Consider the following 9,299-nt stretch of genomic DNA (forward strand, 5'->3'; position numbering starts at 1 on the left):
TGGTTTTTTCCGCAAAAGGAAAAAATATGTAATACAACAGGCATCACATGCATACTTTCTATATTCCTTAAAATGACTCTTAAGACGTATATTTAAACTGACTACCATCTAATAAAATTGGTTTTCTTATACTGCTCTAATAAGTTTTCATGTTTCTACTTTTTAAGTTTTCAGTTTCTTTTTTTCCACGTTCAGTGTTTCTAGTAAGTCATTAATCTAACAAAAAATTTAGTTCAACAGCAGATTTTCTTTAAATTTGGAATTCATGTTAATAAGACAGATACTAACACTTCTATTTGATAAACCCTGCAAAATAAGAAAAAAGATTGTGCATTAACATGTTGTAATTTTAAACAGCTTTCAGTTAGTATCAACGATTCAACGTTTTTCTTAAAGTTACTTTTGGCTACGAATCTGTTGAGACCCTTTCTCAAGCTTTAATATGTGTCATGTTAGGCTTTAATTAATTGCACTATTTTAGAATAGGACACATTTGGCATCAAACACTTGAACCACAATCTCTGTATTCGGAAGGAGGGGAAGGTAATGTAACTTCACATTCAGCCTCCTTAGCGTGGTGAGTTCTAAATGGCTAATGGGCAAAATTATGAATGCATAGAAAGCAAAGAGCTCCTCAATGCACAATGATTCCATAAAGTGTAAGACTGGACTAAAATACTATATTTAAATACTATGTTTGTATTACTAGAAAAGTCAAATATTCAATAATTACTCGAAATCTAAAAAGTATTGCCCTAACTTAAAAACTAAAAAAATTGAATATTTCTAAAGAGGCAAGAAGAGATGTTAAAAGAAAAAACCGTGAATGATATTCGAGCAAAAGTTAATAATTTTTGTATTTTTTACATCTATGTAGTTAANTTATGTACAAATATATTTGTATATATAATGTATTAATGTATAAATATATTTGTATATATATATATATATATATATATATTAATTGCGTAATTTTATAATACCATACCTCAAAATAATGCATTATTAGTATAAAATTAAATTTAAAAAAAATGTAATCCTGCTATTATATCCATTGATTTTGAGTTATGAAAAGAATTATTAAAAAGAATTATAAAAACTTTTTTGAAGGGAAATAGAAATTCAATTTATTAACAATGTTAGTCTGGAATTTTCTTATTATTTTCAAGCTTTAAACATTATATCTGCCTTCCTGGAAATTTTGTATCGTTAAAACTACCTTTTTAATGACTTACTATTCTAATCCAATCTCAGATAAAAATCAATCACTAGTTTAAAATGAAATTTCGAAAAATGAAATACGATTATTATGCCCATTATTTTCTAATGTTTTGCTCTCAATAATTATTTCACTTTAATAATTTTAAATAGAATAGAAGATGCTTAAATTTAGAGATAAGAGATTACACTGCTGATTCTTGAGTAGAACAAACTTGAGTTCTCCTTCCCAAACCATTGAATTAATTATGAGAATCATTTCATCCTATTAAATTCTCTCTCTTGGAATTACCAGTTAATCTACATTGGGAGTAAATCAAGCGTAGTACATCCCCTTGAAACAACGAAACATGAGATGCTTCAAGTATATTCAATTGAATTCTTTGGTAAGTATTTTGAGCAATGAAGCGCAGTTCGTAAACTCATGTAAGAAAGAACATTTTTCCATAATAAACATTGAATGAGAGAAGAAAGTTTTATTCTGATTGAGTTAAAAGTTTCCCAAAATATCCGAAGGTGTTATTTGTGAACAGAACCGTGGAAAAAGTTGTTGCTAGGATTTTTCTTCAGGAATAAATATGTTTACTGAGATTTAACTTGTTTTATGTGTGCTTCATGGTTTTATGGATACATTTCTCGTAAACTTTGGACAGTCGTTATGAGTTCATTTTGAAAAACTGGTGCTTCGTGCCAAAATTTGCAGATAGGAAGGAAAATTAAATTTAATTTAATCTTTTTTTGAAGAATGTTATCTTAAATTGAAAATATATTGTGAATTTGAGAGTAAAATAGATCGGTATTAACTTGTATTGCGAAACAGTTTTAAATTTGGGTTTTAGGCTTAAGAGTTCAAGACGAAAAATTATTTTTAGAGCATTTCATTGAAAATAGTTTAAATTCAGACATTTCAGAAAAGTTTTCAGAATTTAGCATTTATTTCGGAGAATTTAATGTTACCTAATAATAAAATTCAGGAAACATTTATTTAGCTAGAACTGATCTTAACTAATAAGAGTTCGTTCACCTTACTGAAAATAAGGGAAAACAAGTTGGAAAAGGTAAAAATAAGTTATTGAAGTGCGGGTAAGAATGTGCGAAAAACCTATTTAAAACCAGTCGAAAGAGAATATTAAACCAGCCAAATATCGTGCGATTTCTCTTTCGATTTGATGTTACATATACATAAATACTACGTGAAGGAACACAATATTTCAGTTTAGCATCAAATTGACAGTTTACAAATACAGTAAAAGATTCAGTATAATTTTAACACCAATAATATAAGATGCTTACACCAAGATCAAGTGCAATCACCCCATTTGTAAATGATCTTGCTTCCAAACGCGCTAATTTCGTTGTACTTTGAATATCGTCTTTAAAATGTTTATAATCGAATATGAAATAGCGTGGGTACATTGCGTGCGTGGGGTCTTACATATACTATAGCGTGGGGTCTTTACATATACTGTTTAAATTTTTGATGTATAGTTACCACAATTTTTGGTGTTTAGGTAAATATATTTTTAAGTTTAAAACTGTGCAAAAAAATTGCAAAAAAGTAATCCTTCGAAACAAATACAGCGAATATATTGCTAAATATAGGCGTATTTTCTTAACGAAATGTTTCTCTAATGGAGCCATTAATTGATTCTAATGCGCGTGACAATGTGTATTGTCAGTAAACAAACAAAAAAAAAACGAATAAATAAGTAAATTAATAAAACTATAAGAGTGAAAATGTAAATTAAAAATGTGACTGCCTGCACTGTAAAATTTTTTAGTTTATCTCAATACCGAAAATGGTGGCAACTATATACCAACATTTTTACAGTGTAGTTGTTGTTTGTAAGTTTGCTTCTTTGGGAGTACTAAAATTTTCAAAATATGAATAATAGCTTGGACACGTTTAACCCTTTCGCGACGAGTTTTTTTTTCTTCTTTTTTACAACAGAATGATTTTGGTAATATAAACTATGAGTAGGGCACAATAGAATGCTAAAACTAAGATATAATATTTTTAGGAAGATTTTAAGCGCTGATTTAGGCTCGGAACAATGTCCCATCAGTCCTGACAACTGGGACATATGTGCCCCAGTAGTCTTCAATGAGTAATATTGTAAGGAAAACCCATAATCACATAGGATTGTTGGGATAATGTGTTCCCACTATCCGAGACGAGGGGGACACATATGTCCCGATAATAAAAAAGGAAGTAAAAATTTGCCGCTTATCAGTTTATTGAAGGTAATCCGCTTCGTGAGTAATTTCCCTGGCCTTAGATATATAAATCAATCAAAATTTATTCGAAAATAGGCGGTATTTTCCAAAACTAAACTATTTGCGTTCGTACAGTATGGAATGAGCTGCTACAGCACTTCAAAAAGGCGGGAATTGCATTATTTACGGTAGCGCCATCTATGTTCTGTGAATGAAAATACCGTCAAAAATTTTGGCAGGACAAGTGGGAAAGTTTCCCGTTAGACAGAGAAGCGTTGCCATCCCAAAAGAATTTTTTGAAATTTGGTTGGGACCTATGTGTTTCGTTAGGCGCGAAAGGGTTTTAAAATAAAGGAAAAAAAAAACAGTAGAACGTATATTACATTTGATGAATAAATTCGAAATATACACAACAACAAAACATGACTTGCCCGAGTGTAGATCGCAACACTATTCAACTATTTTAGCAACTATTGACAATTTCAACTATTTAAAAGTACTTGAAAACAGGTTCAATTTTATTATACGCTGAAATCATGTGCTTGATTAAAAGATTATATTTATACATGAGTATTCATTAATAAGCGGTAGTAATTATAAATCAATTAATGCAGCATAAATGGATACATATTTTGTATTTTTTTCTTATTCTTAAGTTAGCAGTAAATTACTGGTGCATGAGAGAAATCTGCTAAGTCATAACTTTAAATAACTAAATTTTTGTTTTTCCTATACTAACTAGATCATTTTGAGGCTTAATGATACTTGAAAAGAAGAGGAATAGAAAAAAGTCTTCACTTTTATTCTTTTTCTGAGAAAAATAAGGATGATAATAGAATTATGAATAGTTAAACGAAAAACTGGATGTTTTACAATGGTAAGTCATATTTTAAATTTGTTCCGATGAGCATTTTGTTGAAAGACTCTATGATTTTCATGTTGGCAATAAGATCTTTCTGTCTAATGTGCTGCCATGCGGGAATTCTTGAAACTAGAAACTCTGAAAACAAAACGAAGAAACAGCTCGATGGGGAAATATCTCATTTTGAAAAATTAGGTATAGATATAATTCATTTCTAAGACTTTTTTAAAATGACTTTTAAAAATTTGCACCCAAAATACTTACCAGCCTTTGACGCAGATGAGACACCGGTGTCTCCATTTATATAATTTTTTTTCTGACTCTCTAACTTTAAGAAAATATACATTTTTTGTTCAAAACAATCCAATAGTTACTAAAAACAAACGGTTAGATAATCGGAACTACATTTGTACTAATATATAAAATCCAAAAAAGAAAAAAGTGGTGTGGAATTTTCTTTTTGTTCGTATTCAAAAATTTATCAATGACTAATTTTATTAATAAAGGAAATTTCAGTAATGAGTAACTGTTTCTCTTAGACCAAAATAAGTGCAAATTTTAAAAATTTCTGTTTGGTAGAAAACCATGTTTGAAAGATCTTACCTTTAACACAGAAATAAAGAACTGGTGTTTCATACTGTATGTAAAACGCTTCATATAATATTTTTCACTTATTTCAACCTAAACTAATACAAAATAGGGGAAAAATTTGGGAAAAATATGTTTCATAAAAATTCTGCAGCGAAGAGTTAGATTGCCGAATTTCCCAATCTTCTGCGTGTTTACAATTTTATCATTAAATATTTTCTTTGTTTATCAAGTAACTAAAGAGCTACATAATTTTCATTTGATACCTTTACTTGCACGTGATTTACGAATGAAAGATGCTACAAAGAGTGCAATTTATAAAGTAAACAAAAAACAACTCTTCTATTTGACATTAATACTAAAGATTTTTTTCTCCGACATAGTTATAGGGCCTCGTGCTGCCGTTTTGCTCGAGATAATTTGTTTTATTTCAGACTGCTTCTACGAGATGTAATTAACTTGATCCTGAACAATTTGATAAGAAGCTTAACTGGTAGAAATATATCTCTTACATGGCTGGCACAGTAAGCTCCACTATTTTCCTTAATCATGGATATGGCACATTTCAAGAAAAACGCTCTCTCAATGCACGGCCAAAAGCCATTAGCTCCTTCGATCAAATTTTATAGTTATTTAAGATGCAGTTGTTCTGGAGAAAGCAAAATTTGCAGTCAAATGCTAAGCGCGTTTAATTTTATTTCTATAAACTAATATTAAATTTAAATAAATAATCCCAAGAATCTTAGCTGCCTATTTTTCGAACGCTTGAGACATGTCGATTGTTATTTCCAATTTGTAATTGCTTGAAACGAATGAAGTATTTTAAATTTAATAGGGTAAAATTAGTTTATTTAAAATTAAAAAATACATTGAACTAGGGGAAATGGAAGCAACTATTTTCATGTTCTGAAGCAGCTATCTGGATTCTTTTAGTTTCAGAATTACACTTCTTTTAACTGTTAATAATAATACATAGATAGACGCTTTTGTTAATCAAAGAAATGCTTGCGCACAATTTTTAATTGATCGTCAAAACCCTGAATTCTTCGATTTATAATTACTTTATCCCCTTGTAAGTAGCTTATTGTAATGTAAGCTTATTGTATTGAATCGCCTTAAATATATTATTCATAATTAATTGTTGCCTAAATCACAGATTTGGTATGTTATCCCCATCTGTAAAATGTTACAGTTTTTCTGCTTTCTGAGCTGGGGCATATCATAAACGATGAATTTTCTGTAATAGATATTTTTCTCCATGATAGTTAATCTGCTTCAGGTCAACTATTGTTCTTTTAAAGTCTAATGCATAGGACTGTCAATATTCTCAGAATCTTGATATTTTGATCACTTTTGATGGATAGTTTTTTTATTGCCTGTTACTTATAATTTGAGAAAAAAAATTTCAAAAAACTCATATTTGTATAGCAAAGCATTTCTAATTTGAAAAAAAAGAAGAAAAAAAACAGAGTTTAGATATTTATTATCAAATTTTGCGGCATTTATTTATTTGACAATTTTCCTGTTCTTTATAGTAATGGTTTATTGAAATTTCTGGTTTTCGAAATTATAATTCTTATTACCCACGTCACATCACGATAAAATTACCTGGCTTTTCTTTAGTCACTTCATTCATTTTACCATATATTTGGCAATTTTAATAGCTACGCCTTTGATTTTTACGAAGTAAAATTGTAATAAACTTTATAATTAAGTTACTCTACTATGTTTTATTTAAATGGTTGTGAAGAGTTTGATAATTGTTAATTATTTTCTCAATTATTTCAAAATGCACTTGAATTATATTTTCAAAGGTTTAATTGAAGAGTTTGAAGGACGCTCGGATGGAACAAGCTATGGAGTGAGTTTTATGCATCTTATGTATAATTTTTTTTATTCATTAAAAAAAATATGCGGTTTGTGTGCTTGATAAAAAAAGACTTATAAACCTTTGTTGGACAACGCCAAGATCTGTCTACTATTATGGCTTGATTCGATTTTCCTATATCCACATTTCAGATCCGTTTGCGAAACGGTGATATTACTCATTCAGGAAGATTTCCAGGATTTAATGCAAGATACTAATGCTACTAAATATTTAACTTTATTGAGGCATCCGTTGCTTAAAGGTATTGTCTTTTAACCAAACGTTCTAAGGCGTATATGTAGCGAGTAAAATTTGTGCTGTTTTTAAATTTGACACAGGTTTACAAGTCATTGATTTTTCTAAAAAAGCACACTAGCCTCAGCATGTGTATGTAAAACAAATTTATTTATCTGCTGTTTCACATATGTATACTAAATGTGGGGTCATAACATAGTGCGACTTCAGTCAATTAGAAGAACACATAACTCAATTGAAAGAACACATTAGCAAAGGACGTAAAGATAATCTACTACAACGTCAAGGTAGCAGGTTCAAACTCCGCAGTAGCCCTGAATGTATTTTTCTAATGTCCTTCACATTTTTGTGCAATTCGATTTTCAACTTAAAAGGCTTTTAAGCAGTATTTAGAAATTAGATCACATGCCTCATTTGTATATGCAGCAGTAAATAAATAAATGAAAATAAATAAAAACAATAATTAATCATAAATAAATAATCATAAATAAATAACTACAAATAAAAGAATACATTCAAAGAAACGATGGAATTTGAAGTCGCGTCCTTCACGTTTCCATTTCAAGACATTTGGACGCATGACAAGTAAAAATTAAGTTGCTGATCTAGTTAAACCTTATATTTACAAATGCTTTTACATTTAATAGCTGGTAAATGTTAGTTTATAGCTTACATGAAAATAAAATAAAAAGTTGCCGACCAAAATCGTACTTAATAAGTGTTTGCTAACTAAAACAATGATTAAAAGGCTAAACACTTTTACGTTAGCACAAACTATAATGGAACTGTTAAAATTTCTAACTCTTTTGGTAAAATTTTCTTTCTGATAAAAATTTTACCAAATTTGCAACCAAAAAGCATAATAATAAAACCATATAATATTATAATATTTGTAATTTTTTTTGAAAACAAAACTACTGTATTTTTTGGTGTTTCATTTGAGCCAGAAAATACGGTATGTTTTACCATATTTTTGTAAGTTTTGTTTCACGAATACATTTCTTTTAGCGCAGACTTACCAACTTCTGAAACTCAATAATTAAATTAGAATCAAAATTTTTACTTTAACAGTCAATTTAAATAATTTTTAGCACGAGGACATTAAAATAATTCAAAGGTCTATGCGAAAAAAAAACTTGAGAGTAGTTGTCTATCTGGAGAGCGGGTCGGCCATGGAAGAAGTCGATTGTTGTCGTCTGACCTGCATCCAAACCAACAATGAGGAATTTTGTAATTTAGGAAACCACGGCTGCCAATCAGATGATGGGGGATGCAACACATAGTTAGGAAGTGAGCAATTTATAATCTCCTTGAGGTTTTCTACAGTGTCAGTATTTTTAGGTAAACCAGACCATTAGCAGTTTTCTCTGTGGTCCGGACATCAGTGAGGAAAGCATAGCAAATATGTCAAGTTTAGGATAATACCGAATGAGAGGCGCATTGGTCACTCCCCAAATGCGAATATAGCGCCAGTTGACGTTGCCACATATATGAAATGTGCACTTCTCGCTAAAGATCTTTTAATCAGAAAAAATATTTTCCTGCTCTATTATTTGTTGGGTATCCAAACAAATTTGCTAAGGTACATTTATATCCTGAAAAATTTGCACTAATCGTAAGCGATTAGGTTTCATTTTCAGCTTCTTTCGTAAAATAAGCGACACACTCATTCTCGGGGTCAACATTGTCGTACTCACTTGACGGATAGTCTTCCTAAGACTTTTTCCCAAAACATCTCCTGCACGCTCTACTGTTTCCATAAATGATTCTATCTGTTCTCATTCTTTTACATTATAAGCATGAACTGTACATACCTGAAATTTTTGAAACCACACATGAATTGGTCGATCCGTTCCTGGTTGCAATCCGTATTTTGTTTTTTCGTTGAATTATCACAACCGAGTCACATTTCACAAATTTCAACACGCTGTGAGCTTTATGGAAACCATTAAACGCCATTTTGTTTTGCTAAAAAGTGGGTCTTTCAATTATTCGACAATGTTACTAGAACTGTTAGATACTTATACACTATTGAATAATGCACTATTGCATTGATATATTTTGCTTTGGCTATATTGACATTAGAAAGCACTCCTTTTTGCGGACATGATAGTGAGAGCAGATGAAGAAATTATATATTTTTCCTGGTTTTTTATTGAATTATCTTTTCAAATAATTTTCTTCTTCCCTTCCTTTATTATTTTGTAATTTTTTCCATGTTTTCTCTAAATTTTTAATTTATTTTATTAGTTCTATATGCTTGCAGCTTATGCGCATTAAATAAAACTTATT

This window comes from Parasteatoda tepidariorum, chromosome 8 (genome assembly GCF_043381705.1).
Source record: "Parasteatoda tepidariorum isolate YZ-2023 chromosome 8, CAS_Ptep_4.0, whole genome shotgun sequence".
NCBI lineage: Eukaryota > Metazoa > Arthropoda > Arachnida > Araneae > Theridiidae > Parasteatoda > Parasteatoda tepidariorum.